Genomic DNA, 21080 nt, shown 5'->3' on the forward strand with positions numbered 1-21080 from the left:
GAGAGAGAAAGTGTGTGTGAGAGAGAGAGAGAGAGCGCGAGGGGAGGTACTTGTTATAAGCATATGTGGTCTTAGATATCCGTAAATCTAGTCCAGAAATGTTATTTTTGTATCCAAAGTATGTGCGAGAAATATCAGCAAAATGCCCAGATTAGGTGCAACTTTGTTCCCGAACATATCATTATCCACAATGAAATAAAGACATCCAAATAACGTCCCGATCACGTGAACGAATGTCCGAAACATGTCCAAAAGTCATCCATAAAATGTCCAAAACATGTTCAAAAATGATCCACAGAATGTCCAAATCATATCCAGAATGTCCAAAACATATCTTTCCTGGATATCCTATGGATGTCCCCTTTGAATATCCAGAAGACATCCATTATACGTCTCCTGGATATGTGTGTGCTGTATGGGTGTACATATCTTATTTCCAGAATTTTTAAGACAGGTATTTCTTCTTTTTGCAAGCAAGCATGACGTCAATAGAAAGATGCATAGTTTAAAATAAAATTTTCGAGTAATAAACAATTGGTCAGATATTGTGGCCAAAAAGAAATTGATTCAGCCAAACAAGTTTGGTTTTAATACTACTAATCACGATCTACTACAGTACTGCACAGAAATTTGACGTGTTCAGAATGGAAATTACTAAATATTTAGTACTAGCAACTAAGGAAGTTGTTTACAACACACACACACACAGCCGTTACCATGTAGCACCGAAAAACGTGCTTCCACAATAAGTAAACGACAACAAATCAAACAGATTCTTTGTAGTGACACTTTTCTCAATGGGATTCCGTTGAACCACTACGAGCTTTCAAGAAATGGCATTTTCTATCTTGAATGTACGTAACCACCCAATACATACGGATGGTTGCCTTTCACATACAGCACACATCTCCAAGGGACGTCCTATGGATGTCCCGGGACGTCTATGGGATATCCCGTCCTTGATGAAGAGAGAATCTCCCATCCTGGATATCCATTGGACGTCCCGTTCTGGATATTCATGGGATATGTGGTATTTCGTCCACGTGTTATCACAAATTTGACAAATGTTTTGATATCCGTGTAAAGATTCAGTTATGTTAGCACTGAAACTCTGTTATGCAGTAATAAATCGTAAATTAAAAACATCTCCCACAGGAATTGCGTTGCCTGTAGGCCCATTGTCTTTTCAGCGAGTCACGCATGCGCGCCAAGCAGGTGAAAGTTGCCACGAGGCTTTCTATGTGTCTCGTCTAGAACACAGCGGCAGTTTGCGTGAGGACGTTTCGTTGCGTGGTAGTGAAGAATAAACGCTGCTTACTATGCTTATGCGTGTGAATACAAAGTACTTTTCGAATGTGTAGATTCGTGTGTGTGTAAATTTGTGTGCGTATGTGCGTGTGTGTGTGTGTCAGTGAGAGATAGAGAACGAGAGAGAGAGAGAGAGAGAGAGTGGAGTGCTTGCTATAAGCATATGTGTATTCGAGGTCTTCGATTTGTGTAAATCTAGTCTAGGAATGTTCTTTTCATATCCAAAGTATTTGCAAAAAAATAAATAGGATAATGTCCAGATTAGGTACAAGTTTAGTCCAGAATATATCCTTATCCAAAATGAAATAGAAACATCCAGAAAATCGCGTGAACTCATGTCCGAAACATGTCCAAAAGTCATCCATATAATGTCCAAAACACATCCAAAAATGATCCACAGAATGTCCGAAACACGTCCTTCCTAGATAACCTATGGACGTCCCCTGGACGGACATATGGATATCCAGGGAACATCCTGGATGTCTACTGGACATCCAGGGACATCCTATGCATATCGAGAATATCGGCATGGATATCCAGAGGACGTCCATTAAACGTCTCCTGGATATGTGTGTGCTATATGGGTTGGCATTTGTTCCTCTGCAATGAGAAAGTGACAACATTACGCTATTCCTTAATTTCTCCAACGTAACCAGTTCATTCGTTGAGCTATCAGATGTACTGTGGAGCGACCTATCGCTCCAGAACCGTAAATGCTTTCCTCCTCCGATTGAAATTGTCGATTCTGCTCGCATCATTTGACCAAACCCTGCCTCTCCGAGTTTGGAAACTTCTCAGGTTTCTCCCTGAGGTTGCTTGGAAGACGCAGCATCAAACTGTAGCCTCCGGAGCTAAAGATGATAAAGGGGATGCTGAGTCAGGCGTTCTCCATAAATTGAACGCCAACGTTTTCGTTTTTCGAAAGGTTAAAGGAAAAGATTTGGGGGAGTTTGAATTCGGCACGCGCACAACCCTCCACATGAAAGTATCTGAAGGGATATATCCTTCCGTTGCAGCTGTGGGGAAAAACCCATCGATGTTGGAAAATTTCCCTCCGCCTTGGTAAAAATCCCTCTGAATAATCCCTTTCATTGCAAAATTTCCCTCTGGCTGGTAAATTTTACAGCATATGAAAATCTGATCTGAGTAGTAATATCGAAGGGAAATATCGAAATAGTTAGTGGGACTTTTCGATCCTTCTCTAACTAACCAACCCTTGGCGCAATAGCCCGTGCCGGCCAGCGCCTATATCTACCGACTGCCGGCCTCACTCCCAGCTGTCGAGGAGGTAGATCATCCAACCAGTTACGGGGTGACGTGTGGTCAGCATGACGAATCCCCAGTCGTTGTTTCCATGACAGAGTTACGCTCCTCATTCGTAGCTCCCAAATTTCCTCCCAATGGTGGGTGGCCTCCGGTCCCATACACAGGCCGAAATCTCAGGAGAAAAGTTGTTATGCTTGCCCCAGGAGACTCGAACCTGCGCGTGTCCCACAGCGTTTAAAATATTTCTCGGGAAGGGAAATTTTCTCAAGGAAAGGGAAATGTTCTCATGGAAAGGGAAATTTCCCAAGGAAAGCAAAATTTTCTTAAGGCTTAAAGGGAAAATTTCTTAAGGAATGCGAAATTTTCTCAAGGAAAGGGAAATTTTCTCAAGGAAAGGGAAATGTTTTCTCTGCCTTTGTAAAAAAAACTCGCCTAATATAGGTAAAAACATACAGGAAGGTCCACAGTGTGGAAACACTCGTCTAAAACAAATATCGAACCTTTGAAGCCGGCGCATACCGGCAGAGAAGGGGTGGAATCGAGTGGACAGAGTGAAGCAGTACTCGCTGCTGCGAAGGCTGGTAACTGCAGTCGCTTCCCCCTCCACGCAATTCCGTTCCCTCTCACGTGTTCATTGGTGGAACCGTCTCGCGTCAACTTGACCAGAGACATGATTTCGTTCGCTTGCTCCAGATATTATACCCGGGACAAAGTATAGACTAAGGTATCATGGCGACCTTTTTGCAGGCAGACATCTTTGACTGAAAGGGGAGGGAAATTTTCACAAGGGAAATTTTCTCAACGAAAGGGAAATTTTCCAAAGGAAAGGGAAATTTTCCAAAGAAAAGGGAAATTTTCTCAAAGAAAGGGAAAATTTCGCCTGTAGGCAGGGAATTTCTGGAAAATGAGGTTACCTTCCACTTGAAGAGGGATTTGTGGTGGGATCCTGGAAGACAGCAATTTGTCGTTGCCCCGGCAGGAGTTCCGAAACAAAGAACCTCTCTGCGTGTTTAAGGGCCAACACATTTCACCCTCTATGGAGAAGAATGAGCCTGTGTCACCCATGCATCTACCTTTCCAAATTACTCGCAAGACGCCTCCAGAGGGTGAAATATGGCGCCGGAGTATCTGCTGGAGTTCTGGAGGTAACCCTTTACCTGAGGCGAGAATAATTACCAGGTGGTAAAGTTTCCGACAATTTATGATCCCTGGCACGTATTGCTGTACACGATGTTCGTACATTGTATTTCTACATGACTTGTATTCGTCTTCTGTTCAAATGTTCACGTCCAGGCAGTGTGGTATTTAAAGAAATATCCACAGGGGGGAAAATTCATATATATATACCGGGTGGTCCATTTATAATGATAGTATGGAATATCGCATGCAGAATGCATCCAATCGAAAAATTGCACAGAATAAAAGTTTGATACTATTGAGGGGGTAAGTCAATGCCGCAAAAATTTCGTCGCCGCCACCCACCCATTAGGGGGGGGTAAATTTGAAATTTCAAATGGAACACCCCCATTCGTTTTACATATTTGGATTCCGTGTTGAAAAAGAAGAATTTTTTGTTTGAAAAATTTTGTAAAAAAATTGCAAACTTCGAACATTTATAAACATTTGGTAGTTTCAGATTCATTTTGTTCCCTTTATGTAATAACGGTTTTAGTTTCCGTTGAGAACATTGCATAAACGAATTTTATTCAAAAAATGTGTGCAAAGAATTCGGCAAAAGAAAATTGTTTGCAATTTATGTTTTTGTGTAACAATAAATAATATTAATTTGTTCCAACTCTTTGGTTTCAAGAAACAATTTCATATGAACAACACTACTCACTACTCCATTCAGGCTCGAGCCATGTTGGACACAAAGTTTTCTGGTCGATGGATAGGACGCGGAGGAACCGTTTCTTGGCCAGTTCATACACCCGATCTCACGTCGCCTGATTTCTGCCTTTGGGGACTACTTAAAGAAAAGTGTTACCACGAAGTTCCAACAACGCCAGAAAACATGCGGCACGAATTATTGATGCTTGTGCCTCTATCACTCCTGACATTTTGGGACGAACAGTGTGGAGCTTCAGAGACCGTGTTTTGAAATGCATTGAAGAAAACGGTCATCATTTTGAACATTTGCTTCTTTAAACATTTATTTGTGTACCTCAAATGATAACTAATTTGTAGTAACATACTTAATTTTGTTGTTCATATGAAATTGTTCCTTGAAACCAAAGAGTTGGAACAAATTAATATTATTTATTGTTACACAAAAACATAAATTGCAAACAATTTTCTTTTGTCGAATTCTTTGCACACATTTTTTGAATAAAATTCGTTTATGCAATGTTCTCAACGGAAACCAAAATCGTTATTACATAAAGGGAACAAAATGAATCTGAAACTACCAAATGTTTATAAATGTTCGAAGTTTGCAAATTTTTTACAAAATTTTTCAAACAAAAATACTTCTTTTTCAACACGGAATCCAAATATGTAAAACGAATGGGGGTGTTCCATTTGAAATTTCAAATTTACCCCCACCCCATACTATCATTATAAATGGACCACCCGGTATATTATATAGGGTTGGTTGATTTGGTGTTGATTTTGTTCATTTTATGCACATTAAGGCTAATCGGGACTGGACCTACAGTTCTAAAGTGGTATCGAACCCGGGACCATTTGATTACAAGGTGACGACGCTACCACTGTACCATCGAGCAGTGTTGCCACAATCTGAGAGCACAATTTCCTTTCCAAGGGTCAACATTTCCGTTTTTGGACCAATTTTTCCCTTCACCTAAACAATAAATAATAATTATTATTATTAGCAGTGGTACTATTTGTAGTAACAGAAGCAGCAGTATTAGTAGTAGTAATATTTCCGTTATTCCATGCTCGTATCCGTATGAATAAAAAATGAAACAAAATTTTCACACACATGTCAGCTTCATCGCTTTCTGGTCAGATGCGCCAGGTTTGAATCCTGGTCAAGAATCCACTAAATCATTAATTCTCATCGTTACAATTATCCGAAGGTATACAGAAAAGCGACGTGCAATAAACATAAAAGAACTATAAGTAAATACAGGCTTGTATTCAAAGGAGCAGAAATAAGAAGGTACAGATAAAAATAAAAATGTGGATATGAAACTGGAACTTAACATGTAATGTTATAATGAAGAGTCAGATATCTTAAAATTTCCCTGAAATTGTGGTGTTTTTCATCGAAAAACCATCCCTTTTCCATTTTAGATACAAATTCCGGTTCTTCTGCAAAAGGGAAATTTCCCTTCATGTGGCAACACTGTCATCGAGGAGGCCCTATATATTAAATATGTTTGTATGTGTGCGCGCCTACCTACCCACCTTTGTAGCCGCTAGAGGAGGGGGTTGGAGGGCGGTATCTCGACAATCACACTTCGTTTTATGTCACTCAACTTTAAAAAAAAAGCTTTGAACAAAACATATTTTTAATAATTGATGAAAAATTGCCTAATTTAAATTTGTATCTTGACAAATAAAATGGCCAAATCCTCTTTATGATCAGAACAGCTAATCGGGACTTTGCCTACAGTCGTAAAAGTGAGATTTTGTCACCCACTCCCAGAAATCAAGTCTGGGACCTAACTCTTAGGGATCTGAATCTAACTTGGGCATAACGTTTGGGGGGAGGCAGAATCAAAAAGTTTTCTACCACATAAAAATAGCGACCGAGACTACTTTGCTAAGTGACTGTTACATTTTCGAAATCATAAAAATTGCTCATTAACTTGTTTCTCAGGTCCCAGAAGCTTAACAACTTCTATTAGCTTGTTAATTCTGAAAATTTATTAGGTGGGCAATGCAAATTCATCACTAGATACATCAAGCCATTCATGGCCATGTAATTTTACATTTGTTAAATTTTTCATGGGCAACCAAGAAACTCAACACTTTACTAGAGGAAAAGGTCTAAATATGGCCCACCCTTTTTATGTTGTCATTTTCTTAGGAAAAATAATAATATATCAAGCACCTGACTTTAAAATGCATATCTATGAAATATACACTTAAATGTAATAGCATGCTAAAGTATAGAAGGTCTCCACTTTTTTTAAAAAAAAAGCAATTTCCAAAAAATTGTAAAATGATGTATTTCAAAATTGTGGTCTAAATATGGGCTAATAGTGGCAATATCACAAAAAGCAATTAAAATTTTAAAAAACAGTCATTTATCGCAAAAACATTATAAAATTCATATTTATGAATAATCTGTTGTTTTGAAAATCACGCGGAATGGGAAAAATCGAAATTAAGAAAAACATCCAAATATTTGTTGAAAATGTGATCTCAACATTAGACCTCATGTCATAGCCCATATTTGGACCATCACGCTACTTTTCTTCTTCAATTTATTTTCGCTCTCTGAGGTACATATTTCCCAAACAAATCATGGCATTATAAAAGACCACATTTTTTTATATACAGTCTTGGACACAGCTGGCTTGTAACGACCTTATTGAAGAAGCAGTGAAGCAAGCCATCCATGTCTGACCACCAAGCGCCTTGGGACTAGACAACCCAAACAGCAATGCAATTTTGCGGCTTGTATACCAGTCACGGGTATACATCTCTGTAAATTGAGTAGTGATGCCAAAGAGAAATACGAGATGAAGATTGTCGATCGTAATGTCTCGTGTTCTCGACATGGAATAATATTCGGTCCACGTTACGTTCCATTATTTAATGTTGTTTGGGAATGAACCTGACGGGCTAGGTTTATATTTTCAATCCTTGCATTACAGTAAATTCCATATTTTACAATTATATTAATGCTTTGAACGAAAATAATGCCCAGAAAAACATCGAACACACGTTCACACCATTCTTCTCACGCACATGCACGTGAAAACAAACACACAAAGCTAAGTTTTAACTTCCAAGTGAATGTCCAAATAACAGTAAATGGAGAAGCACGATGTGCGAAACATGGGATTTTTCACAGAAAGAATGCGTCTATTTGTGACATACGTGGTTTCTATTAATAGACAATGAAACAATAATGAGAGAAATTAACATGCATTTTCGTCTTCAGGTGCTGAGGAAGGAAACAGACTGACTGGAAAAAAGAAAGCATGGTGTTATTGATAGGCTGTTGGTTAGCGTACAGAGCTTTCATCAGTGAGGTCTAGGTTCGATCCCCACCAAGGACATTTATTTTTATTCTTTTCTATTAGTGAAGAAGTATGTAATATTGTTTTCTAGGCATTTTGACGAAAGGATACGCATCAAATTTGTTCGTTTAATCTGTATTTTCATTCTTCTAATAAGTTCTCTATCGCAATGGGATATACAGATTCTCTATCTAGGCGATCGATATCTTCTCAATGGTTACGTAGCTGCGATTCTCCAGTCCCTTACACCCACTTGTCTTATTTATTTACTTCATTTCATATCTAACGAAAACACACGGATATAGTTAGAACAAGAAACACACCTCGCGTCGAAGGTTCCAGACTCGAGTTCTGGCTTTTTTTTTGCGAGGGTGATTATTCTTGTGTGTTTGTTTATCATCTTTGTCAAAAAAATATACCTCATTATTGCCGTGATTAACGTAGGGAGAGACCAAAGCGACTGAAATAACAAATGTACAGAAAATGCAAGACACATCTGCCTAGGCATGTTATACCTTGGGAATTAGCAATCTGAAAATTAACTTGCGTTTCAGTCAACTACTTGCGAAAGAATTTCGTGTTGTCTCGTTTGGAGTGTTGGTTATCGTGTCGGACTAGCATGCGGGCAACCCGAGTTCGAGCCCAGCGGAAGGCAAGTTTTTTTTTTTGTCTAATTTCATCCAACCTTATTTATAAATCTGAGGTTTCTGCAAAACCTTTTGAATTGCATGCCACTTCGTATGTTGGTAATCTGAAAGCATCAAAGATGAAAATTTGATGTTTCGAAGCGACGATGTATTTGTCTATGTGTTGAAAAAACGCAGTTATTTATTAACGAAAAACATGCAGCCACGTGATCATTGAGAACGCTTCCTAGCTGTCAGTGCTAATATGGCAGTAACTACAGTCTGTCAACACACACCAACTTTCACGTTTCCCGTAAAATGATTACCTTTCCACGTTTCAAAATCATGAGTGCTGTCTAAAGCAATACTTTGATACTTGCGTGTGCATGTTCGAATCTAAAGTAATACGAAACTTTTTTCCCAACAAATGACATTCAAACCATTAATAACTGTTTGAAATGTGATACTGATATCATATATGGAACAAAATAAAAATGGAGAATTTCGCTTAATACAACTTATAAATAGGGAGCGGAAGTTGATGAAATGTCATCTTTTTTCTGACATCTCGGACACGATGCCCATTAAATATACACAATATTACACTTCATCTAGAACCCAAAAAAGGTAATTTTAAAGTGCATTTTTTTGCATTTGTTGCCATTTGTCAGGTTTTAGGTCATTTGTCCGGATTTTCGGCATTTACCCGTCATTTTTTTGCAATATTCGGTATATTGTTTCATCATATTTTGTCACTTCTTTAATTTTGGTAATATTCTTGAATCTTTTCACCAAGGTATATATATCTCGCAGGGTTGCAATTTACGAGCATAAGAAATGCTGAACTGGCGACAGTCTTTGTTGTGTCGGGGAAACCACCAGGTGCCCGCCTGGGGCAAACTCAGATTTAAGATCAGAAAAGGAGAGGCTTGAAATACCATAGCTAGACCCCGTTTGCACTGAAAATCCTTGTTGCATATTTTAATTGAATGTGCATGTGCTATCATTTGGTGCCCTTTTTTTTTAAAGCAAGATTGCATTTTGTTTAATTTAATTTTCATTTCAATTTTTAAACTGAAACTAACAAATTTGATGGTCATTTCTTGAATTTTACGTCATTTTTTCCCCATTTTTTAGGATATTCTATAGGTCATATGCCTATATTTTTTAGGTCATCAACTTCCGCTCCTTACTTATAAATATATTAAATTATGTGGATACCTGATGTGAAACGTACGATGCACGATCAGAGAGCCTGAATGTTGCATTGAAAACTGCAGAGAACAATGACTGACTTATGAACAGTGAAAGGTTTTTCCATGCTCCAATGGGATTTTATTTATAACCATAAATAAACAAGGGAGAAGGTCAAAATTTGGTATGATGAACTAAATTGTAATCTAAAAGTTTTAATTGAAGAAACAAAACACGTTCGCGGTTTAAAATAGGGCATTCAATTTCAGGCACATTACACTAACTGAAAGACTATTTTCAAAATTAATAATATTTGGATAACCGGCAAATCCAAACTTGATGTTAACCACGTAATGCACTTGATAATCAAAGAAACATAATTTTTCTTGAGCATGCCCTTTATTTTGTGTCTTGATTGTTGAAATAATACGTTGAAACGAACAGTAGTATGTTTTATAGTGTGTTTAGAATCTCTTGTGTACTGCATGTAAATACTGAAGTCGTTTTAGAATTCTAATCAAATAACAATTATTCAGTGTAATCCTTTAAAAGGAAAGCCTTTGTTTCTTTGCAGCTGTTCATGACAGAAATTCAATTGCAAGACAAGTTACCAAATTAGCAATAGTTCTCTTACATATTTGTGGTATGTGCTTGTCTGCCTTATACCGGATGATGAAGGAAGCAGATATAAAAGATAGACAATTACTGTTCTTGGGTAGCTCGTCCTGCTTTTGTCAGAAAACCTGATCAGCATACTGAACCAAGCCATCACACGAGATACGACTTCAATAATATAATCCCGTTTCTGTGGCCAAATACCTCCAAAAAAAAAGGCAATAAAATTGTCAGTGTGAGGAGACGGAGAAATAATTTCCTTTTATCTTACATTATACTCTGTCTGTATGCCTAGTGTGGTTTGTCTGTCCCAAAGCTGAATACAAACCTCTGTCTGTTGTAACGCGTGGCATGTTTTCTTCCAGTTTACAAATCACGTAAAATACCTTCGTTCACTTCAGTGTGCTGGTTCTGCAGGCTCAAGGTCATGTCGACTGATAACGAGATAGACCACGTGACTCCGGGGCCAACTGTCAGCACCGAAGACAAGCTTCGGTAACTTTTGCGAGGTTCCTTCTAGTCCTTGACAGAGCGCATGCTCCGTAGTTATGTGCAGAAAACCCATGTTTTCTGTGTATAAAGTTTACGTATGTTTGGATTGTGTGCTCAAATGTTGCAGTAAACATAACTCCGTGACACACAAGAACAATTAGAAGCGCTTCAAAGATTAGAAACTTAGCAAGCGTTACTCATAAGACGATTAGATTGTCCGACTAACAGAAGACCAGGTGGTGGGTTGGTAGCGTGTAAGTTTGACACGCAGGAGATACTGGGTTCGATTCCCCTTTGATTGACTCCAATTTTTTTTCTTAACTCGAGCGACTATATATTTGAATTTATTTATTGCGAACATTCTTATTTTATTTGCTGTGCGAATTGTTGAATTTTGTTTTCCAAACGATTACGATAATTTCTTGCGGATAGTATTATATGTATTTCTGGATCATTTTCTCGAAATAAATGTACTTTTCGCCAGGCATAACATTTTGTTGAGTATATTTGTAAAACGATGAGATATGTGGAAAAAACTATCGAAAAAAATAATTTTCACAAATAAAATTTAAAACAGTAAAGTAAAGATTTCCACCCAAAAATAAAGTAAAAATGTATTTAACTTTTACTCAAATAAATTATTAAATAAAATGCAATAATTAGTTGCTCGAGTTATATAAAAAAAACATAGGGCAATAGAACGGGAATCGAACTCAAAGCCTTCTGTACGTGAAACTTATCCGCTACCACGGGGCCACTTAACCACTTGAAAATCATGTAATAGCTTCGCCTCATCAAGGCACTAGGAACTCATCAAAACCTTCAAGCGCTTTTCCTCGATTTTTTCCTTCTTTTTAAGTCCACTTTATGCACAGTAAGAAAACTGGATCTATAGTTTAAAGTGGGATTTTAACCACTTGGAACCACTAAACCGCGTATCAAACGTTTCCTCTGGAATTGTTGGCTAGCGTGCGATATTACCAATACTCGGTTCGGGCATGGATGTGGGTGTTCGTCCCAATGAGAATACAGATAATATAGAGGAAATTGACATGTGTCACAACTGAGAAAAAGGTGAAGAACGAGGATACTATTAATTTTGAAAATACTCTTTCAGTTAGTGTAGTGTGTCTGAAATTGAATGCCCTATTTTTAACCGCGAACGTGTTTTGTTTCTTCCATTAAAACTTTTAGATTACAATTTAGTTCATCATACCAATCTGTGTCCTTCTCCCTTGTTTATTTATAGTTATAAATAAAATCCCATTGGAGCATGGAAAAACCTTTCACTGTTCATAAGTCAGTCATTGTTCTCTGCAGTTTTCAATGCAACATTCAGGCTCTCTGATCGTGCATCGTACGTTTCACATCAGGTATCCACATAATTTAATATATTTATAAGTAAGGAGCGGAAGTTGATGACCTAAAAAATATAGGCATATGACCTATAGAATATCCTAAAAAATGGGGAAAAAATGACGTAAAATTCAAGAAATGACCATCAAATTTGTTAGTTTCAGTTTAAAAATTGAAATGAAAATTAAATTAAACAAAATGCAATCTTGCTTTAAAAAAAAGGGCACCAAATGATAGCACATGCACATTCAATTAAAATATGCAACGAGGATTTTCAGTGCAAACGGGGTCTAGCTATGGTATTTCAAGCCTCTCCTTTTCTGATCTTAAATCTGAGTTTGCCCCAGGCGGGCACCTGGTGGTTTCCCCCGACACAACAAAGACTGTCGCCAGTTCAGCATTTCTTATGCTCGTAAATTGCAACCCTGCGAGATATATATACCTTGGTGAAAAGATTCAAGAATATTACCAAAATTAAAGAAGTGACAAAATATGATGAAACAATATACCGAATATTGCAAAAAATGACGGGTAAATGCCGAAAATCCGGACAAATGACCTAAAACCTGACAAATGGCAACAAATGCAAAAAAATGCACTTTAAAATTACCTTTTTTGGGTTCTAGATGAAGTGTAATATTGTGTATATTTAATGGGCATCGTGTCCGAGATGTCAGAAAAAAGATGACATTTCATCAACTTCCGCTCCCTATTTATAAGTTGTATTAAGCGAAATTCTCCATTTTTATTCTTTCCATATATGATATCAGTATCATATTTCAAACAGTTATTAATGGTTTGAATGCCATTTGTTGGGAAAAAAGTTTCGTATTACTTTAGATTCGAACATGCACACGCAAGTATCAAAGTATTGCTTTAGACAGCACTCATGATTTTGAAACGTGGAAAGGTAATCATTTTACGGGAAACGTGAAAGTTGGTGTGTGTTGACAGACTGTAGTTACTGCCATATTAGCACTGACAACTAGGAAGCGTTCTCAATGATCACGTGGCTGCATGTTTTTCGTTAATAAATAACTGCGTTTTTTCAACACATAGACAAATACATCGTCGCTTCGAAACATCAAATTTTCATCTTTGATGCTTTCAGATTACCAACATACGAAGTGGCATGCAATTCAAAAGGTTTTGCAGAAACCTCAGATTTATAAATAAGGTTGGATGAAATTAGACAAAAAAAAAAACTTGCCTTCCGCTGGGCTCGAACTCGGGTTGCCCGCATGCTAGTCCGACACGATAACCAACACTCCAAACGAGACAACACGAAATTCTTTCGCAAGTAGTTGACTGAAACGCAAGTTAATTTTCAGATTGCTAATTCCCAAGGTATAACATGCCTAGGCAGATGTGTCTTGCATTTTCTGTACATTTGTTATTTCAGTCGCTTTGGTCTCTCCCTACGTTAATCACGGCAATAATGAGGTATATTTTTTTGACAAAGATGATAAACAAACACACAAGAATAATCACCCTCGCAAAAAAAAAGCCAGAACTCGAGTCTGGAACCTTCGACGCGAGGTGTGTTTCTTGTTCTAACTATATCCGTGTGTTTTCGTTAGATATGAAATGAAGTAAATAAATAAGACAAGTGGGTGTAAGGGACTGGAGAATCGCAGCTACGTAACCATTGAGAAGATATCGATCGCCTAGATAGAGAATCTGTATATCCCATTGCGATAGAGAACTTATTAGAAGAATGAAAATACAGATTAAACGAACAAATTTGATGCGTATCCTTTCGTCAAAATGCCTAGAAAACAATATTACATACTTCTTCACTAATAGAAAAGAATAAAAATAAATGTCCTTGGTGGGGATCGAACCTAGACCTCACTGATGAAAGCTCTGTACGCTAACCAACAGCCTATCAATAACACCATGCTTTCTTTTTTCCAGTCAGTCTGTTTCCTTCCTCAGCACCTGAAGACGAAAATGCATGTTAATTTCTCTCATTATTGTTTCATTGTCTATTAATAGAAACCACGTATGTCACAAATAGACGCATTCTTTCTGTGAAAAATCCCATGTTTCGCACATCGTGCTTCTCCATTTACTGTTATTTGGACATTCACTTGGAAGTTAAAACTTAGCTTTGTGTGTTTGTTTTCACGTGCATGTGCGTGAGAAGAATGGTGTGAACGTGTGTTCGATGTTTTTCTGGGCATTATTTTCGTTCAAAGCATTAATATAATTGTAAAATATGGAATTTACTGTAATGCAAGGATTGAAAATATAAACCTAGCCCGTCAGGTTCATTCCCAAACAACATTAAATAATGGAACGTAACGTGGACCGAATATTATTCCATGTCGAGAACACGAGACATTACGATCGACAATCTTCATCTCGTATTTCTCTTTGGCATCACTACTCAATTTACAGAGATGTATACCCGTGACTGGTATACAAGCCGCAAAATTGCAATGCTGTTTGGGTTGTCTAGTCCCAAGGCGCTTGGTGGTCAGACATGGATGGCTTGCTTCACTGCTTCTTCAATAGGGTCGTTACAAGCCAGCTGTGTCCAAGACAGTACCGCTAATATCATAACCTATACAAAGCAGATGAGAATTCAGAAAACGCTGAGTTAAAACATACCTGCAAAAAGTTTTAGGAGGTCGCAATTCTATAACAGCGTCCAAGGCCGAAACTAACCACTACTTTCTCTTGCGAATTGGCGCCGCAACCTTTATCCTTGACAGATAACCAGTTCCCATAGCCTCTGCCAGGCTACAGCACCCGGGAGCGCTGATAACTCCAAAACCCATATTTAAACCTTCGCCCATATTTAGGCCATCTCTTCTACTACTGTCTTCTTGTGTAGATGCGGTTGCAAATTTTCAGAACCGATTTTCGAGCAACACAGCCTTCACTTTCAGATTTCGTTCATTTTGAAGGCAAATTAATGATATTGCAGAGTCTGGAACTCTTAATGCTCACTTTTCCTCTAAAATTCTAGTCTCACAAAGAAAAAAAAAAAGCATACTGTTCTTTAAAAAATGACATCGTAAAGGACAATAGCGCTCACATCAAAAATTCCATGTAGGCTATCTTAGTGCACTATTGTTCTACTCATACAAATAGATACATTCTGAGGTGACAAGTTAGAATCACGTGGAAACTAATTTGTAACTTTCACCTTCATCGGGGTGGCATTTTCCTGCCAAATTCCGTGGACAAAGAAAAGGAAAGAGGTGAGGTGATCTTCAACCCTGGCCACTTATTTGACAGTTTCAGGAGTAGAGCAGCGCTTGAGGCCACATCTGTGTTCGCCAAATGGAGCTTCCAGTTGTCTGACAGAAAATGTTGCAATTGAATGGCGAAATTTATTTTTTTATTTTATTTATTTGAGAAATCCTGAATACAGAGAGAATTCATTTTATATCAGGATATCAACAGCGAGAAAAATAAAAATTAACAAATGAGAAGCACGCACACATATGTAACAAGAATAATACAATAAAAATAATAAAAATTAAACAATAATAATAAAACAATAACAAGGGTATAACAAATATTAATTTCTCTTCAGCTGCTTGATGCACGCATTTCTGAAAGCCTGCTTAGATAGATGGAAGCCTGGAGGATCAATTAGTGTATTGTACCTTGTTTGTAGCCTATAGAGAAATGACCTTTGTTCTAGGGATAGCCTTGAGGCTTTTGTGTAAAAGAAGTTGTTGCATTTGCTGTTGGTACGTGGGATCCGGATGTGAAGATGTGACAAGAGTTCGTTAGTGAAAAGTTGTCCATTCATGATTTTGAAAAGAAATGTTAGATCTGAAACTTGACGGCGAAGGGACGGATCGTGAATTTGAAGAGTGGACAGAATTTCATGTTTGGAAAAGTTTGCAAGGGCTGGGCATCTATGTTTGACTATTCTGATAAAGAAATTTATCACTTTGTTTGTTCTCTTTATATTGCTATCACAGGCCATTGACCAAATACAGGAACCATATTCAAGAATAGGTACTACGCACGATGTAAAGTAGGATTTGAGGGCAGAAACATGTGTGATATCTGTAAATCTGTAAATTAGCCCAAGGGTTTTCACGGCTCTCGAAGTTATGTAATCTATGTGGTGGATGAAAGTGAGTTTGCTGTCGAAAATGACTCCAAGATCTTTGTGCTGTTGTACGAACGGGATGATTTTGTTTCATAATCTATAGGATGGTGCTGTAAAATTGGATTTGAGGGTAAACCTCATAAAAACAGATTTCTCGGGATTTATTTTCAGATTCCAGTCTTGGCACCAGCGTTCAATGTGTGCGAGATTGTCTTGCATGGAACAAGTGTCTTCAACTGAAGCGATGTTTCTAAATAACTTACAGTCATCAGCATACAATAAAATTGAGCATTCTGGAGAAATATATTCATGAATATCGTCCATGAAAAGAGTGAAACACAGGTACCCTAGAGAACTTCCTTGAGGCACACCGGAAACTACAGGGAGCCATGACGAAGAGCAACCAGATATGATAACCTTTTGCTTTCTATTGTGCAAGTAAGATAATAGTAATTTAAGAAGAGGTCCGTGAATGTTGAATCTGTTTGAAAGTTTATGGATGAGTTTTGTATGAGGGAGAGAGTCAAACGCTTTAGAAAAATCTAAGTAAACGACATCCATGTCTTGCTTGGAACTCAGGCAGTTAACCGCGTTGGTGAGCAAACAAGCAAGGTTTGTGTCACATGAAGCATGAGGAAGAAAACCGTGTTGAGTGGGAGAGAGGAACGGAGTAGCATGCGCAAGGATACGATTGGAAATTATTTTTTCGACTAGTAGTGCAAGTGCAGGAAGTAAGGAAATCGCCAATAATTTATTTCCCCCCCCCCAAATATCATACCCCTAGGGATAAAAATTTACCAAGCAGAGAGGGGGGACAAGTATCCATAAGGGAGAATTCCCCCCATCCCCCCTACAAATACCACACTGCTTCCAGGTGATAAAATGCAAAGGAATATGAAGGGACACTCACAAGGAACACTCAGGCCGGGATTCGAACCCAGTTCTGGTGCCTACACAACAATGAGGGTAAAAAGCATGTAAATCTTCGAATTAATTCGATCATGTTTCAGACCGGGACGGGAGGTTTTTTAAAATCCAGACGTTCGGGACGAGAAAAATGGTCATTTTCCGACCAAACCGGAAAAAAATTCGTTACGGGAAATATTAAAAATTTCCTGGCATTCTAAGAATCTCGAAATTCTACACACTGTTCCGCCGCCCCTTGCAATTGTTTTTGTGTTTCTGGAACAAAAACAGCTAATCTTATGAAATTTCAGACACACACTTATGGCGCAAAAAACATCGAGAATAACCACTTTTGAACACTATCGTTTGAAATTTCTCAACCGTGTCGGGTTCCCGAAATGGGAAGTCATTTGCCGAAGTCAGGATCTGGATGACATTCTTTCTTTTCAAAATTCCACATACCGGTAGTAACTACTGCCACTTCAGGGAAGCGATTCAGCCACTTTCGGAAAGCGATTCAGTCACTTTCGGAAAGCAATTCAGTCACTTTAGGGAAGCGATTCAGCCACTTTAGGGAAGCGATTCAGCCACTTTAGGGAAGCGATTCAGCCACTTTAGGGAAACGATTCAGCCACTTTAGGGAAGCGATTCAGCCACTTTAGGGAAGCGATTCAGCCACTTCAGGGAAGCGATTCAGCCACTTCAGGGAAGCGATTCAGCCACTTCAGGGATGCGATTCAGTCACTTTCGGAAAGCGATTCAGTCACTTTCGGAAAGCGATTCAGTCACTTTCGGAAAGCGATTCAGACACTTTCGAAAAGCGATTCAGACACTTTCGGAAAGCGATTGAGCCATTTTAGGGAACCAATTCAATCATTTTAGGGAAGGAATTCAGCTACTTTAGAGAAACGATTTCTCAAAGACTACTTCTTATCGTGTTTTTAGCTCTGTTACTCCTCCACTGTTCTCCCTAAGCCAGACACTGTTTGCTCAGACGAAAAGAGAAGAACAAGAAACTCAACACCTGTAACAGGCAATACCTGTCTGCGAAAGGCCTGTCCAAACTTGCTAGAAACTCCAAAACTACCAGAACCCCAATCTTCCCCAACTGTTACTGTTGGGGATGCGAACTGGAAACTTCAGCAATTGCTTGGGTGGCGTTTGAATGAAGCAACAGGGACAGGCGGGTCTCCAGCGGTCTCATGGACGAAGGGGGAGGGAGGGGGGAGGGTGTATGCCCTCAATGCACGAGAAGAACAAAAGGTGCTTCCACCGTGTGGAATTGACTTTACCAACTGGGAACAAAGTTTCTTTTTAACTTTAGGAAAGAAACGCTATTTGGACACATGAAGGTGCTACAGAGACTGCAGTGAGGTGTCGTCGCATAGCAAGATCCTCTTTAGTGTGTCTTAAAACTCGTGTCCTTTTTTCGTATTTCGTTCACGCTTAGTCCAGAGAGGCAATGTGCGATTGCAACTTTTAGCTTTGAAGGAAGGGGGGTGCCATCAATTTCTGGATTCCGGTATAGTTGAAAACTGAAACTCCTTTTTGGAAACATATACCCCCTCTATTAGGCATTATTAACAAGAACTAGAATATTGAAATATATAATTACAGTGGAACCTCGATTTTACGTTATCGCATTGTCCACTTTACCGCAATATACATTAAATCCTCATGGTTTCAACAGGACAAAATGGTGTATAGTTTGCATTGTAATATTTTGAGTTTTTTCACCTTGATCCCGTGAAAACATAAAATCGATGTTTCACTTTGCATACATGAATCGATACACACTCAAAATCCCTTTTGAACATTCACTTTCCACTCTTTTGGTACTACTGAAATTTCCTTTTTCAACTCATGCTTATTATAGCATTGTGCCAAAGTTATAAGTTCGCTTCATGATCAGAGGTAATCGGGACTGGACCTACAGTGTAAAGTGAGGCCCTAACAAGTGTGCAATTTGCACCTTTCGGAATCGTACATGTAATCTTTTGATTAGGGGGCATTGCGTTAGCACTAGGCCAACAGCCTTCTTTATAGAACCAATATTTAACTTAAATTAACATTTGGTGGGTCTCTATTCATGAACATCCGAAAGGAGAAACGTCGCCTTCATTTCCAAGGGTTTAATGTGAAAGAAACGAACAAGGAGCCTAAAAGTTAGAATAAATATTATTTGATTCGTCCCAAGTTCGACTTTTCTGACAACTACATGTTGTCGAATGATTTTAATCCCACTTTAGACTGTAGGTCCAGACCAAATTCAGCTTCTCTGCATCTCTCTCTATATATAAAAATGGATGTGTGTGTGTATATGTGTATATTTGTTCAGCAATAACTCTCGAACACCTGAAGAGATTTCAACCAAACTTGGTAGGCGTATCACTTGCAACCTGGAAAGAAATACTGTGGGGGTAAGACACCCCTGGCACCCCTAGGGGTGGGGGTGGTAAGGGGTGACATGTAAAAATAATCGAGAACCACCGATATTAAATTCCGCACAAACAGACATCCGTGACTCTATGCAATCCGCACAACGAAGGTGTTTCTCGGGTTGTCTAACACTCAAGCTGATATGACAGTTTAGTTAGAAATCCATAGTTTTCGGAGTCGCCCCCAATGCCGTTCAATTCCAAGTTCATCACCTATCGGCATGAGGGGCGAGAGTGGGTGAAAATAAATGCACGAATGACCTAGATTAGTGTCGAATCCATAGTTTTCGGAGTTGCTAAGCTAATTGGTGACATTCACGATCACATTTAAAATTAGTTACATTTTACACTATAGTTAGAATTCATTATTTTCCTGTCTAATACAAGATTGGGATAAATAAATAAATACCCGGGCAACGCCGGGTATTCAGCTAGTAAAATTATGATATTATTTAAACTTAGTAAAGAAAGGCACGTTCCAGTGTTAATATTTGTGTCGCCAAGAGGAGGCTTGGTGGGGGGGGGGGCTACAGACCAGGCCTCAGCTTGCAAAGAAAGAACATTCCACTGAAGGAAAAAAATGTTTTGGAAAGGGACAGCAAATGTGGAAAAATAAATTTGCAATGTGGTAAAAACAATTTTACAAAATAAGTGGCTGTCACATAACTTGTTCTAAAACGTATAACTGAAATTGTGCATAAGGGGGGGGGGGGGCTGGCTCATGATGATGTAAACCAGGAGCGGCCACGTGTAAAAGTCTTGTGACAAATGATGACGTTGTGTGCTCGACTCATGGCTGATTGATTGTTTTGTTTTTTTTTACTTCGCTTTTCTGCCACTTTTGGCTAAGATAAGGGTGAGTGGTTATGAATGAAATTGAAGACTGCACTCACAAACACCCAGGCCCAGGATTAGAACCCGTGATCCCCGGCGTCGTAGAGCGATGTGCTAACCACTCCGCAGTCAACACCCCTCGTTAACACGAATCCCAAAGGACCGAAAAATCAAGAGTTCGTTTTAAAAAAAATCGTGCTAACCGGGGACTCAAATGTTATTGTTGCAATACAGTTCTTTCTACACATTAACCATTTACAATACGTATTATGCATTTCAGTATTGTAGATAATGTAGATTTGGCAATTCCATACTGTTCAGCAATTGTCGTTTTGTTCAATGCACCGCAGTCTACTTCCTCTAGGATTCTCAGTTTTGTTTTCAGATCTATACCTGTCTGCTTCCTCTTGGCCATGACTCCCATCTTACTGCTGGCAACTTGATGTTACTCGTACTGGCTATGTTTTATAGAATAGAAAAACACATTTTAACATATTGTTGATCTGAATCTGTTGGTTACAATACTGTATACGTGGATTTTTGACAAGATGATGGAGATTGTCGAGCGATTTCTTACATACCTAGCAGAGAAACGACAGAGGAACAACAGAAAAAAATATGAAAAACTGAAAGTTCGTGTTAAATGAGATCTAATGACACAACGGACTATAAAACAGTTCGTAATTCATGGTAACCGAAATTCACGTTAAAAGATAAAACTTTCTATAAGATATAATACATCCCTGCCGTGACAAACATTTTGTTCATGTTAACCGAGTGTTCGTCTTAAGCGAGTTTGTGTTAA

General features: G+C 38.6%; 1 protein-coding gene across 1 annotated transcript in view; it reads right to left on the bottom strand.

Moving 5' to 3' along the window:
- The window catches only part of LOC145981349 (LHFPL tetraspan subfamily member 6 protein-like), a 257027-nt gene that overhangs the window by 74494 nt on the left and 161453 nt on the right, over window positions 1–21080 (bottom strand). The gene's annotated exons all lie outside the window — the stretch shown is intronic.

The sequence above is a fragment of the Lepisma saccharinum genome, chromosome 29, assembly GCF_977018435.1.
Source record: "Lepisma saccharinum chromosome 29, izLepSacc3.1, whole genome shotgun sequence".
Classification (NCBI taxonomy): Eukaryota; Metazoa; Arthropoda; class Insecta; order Zygentoma; family Lepismatidae; genus Lepisma; species Lepisma saccharinum.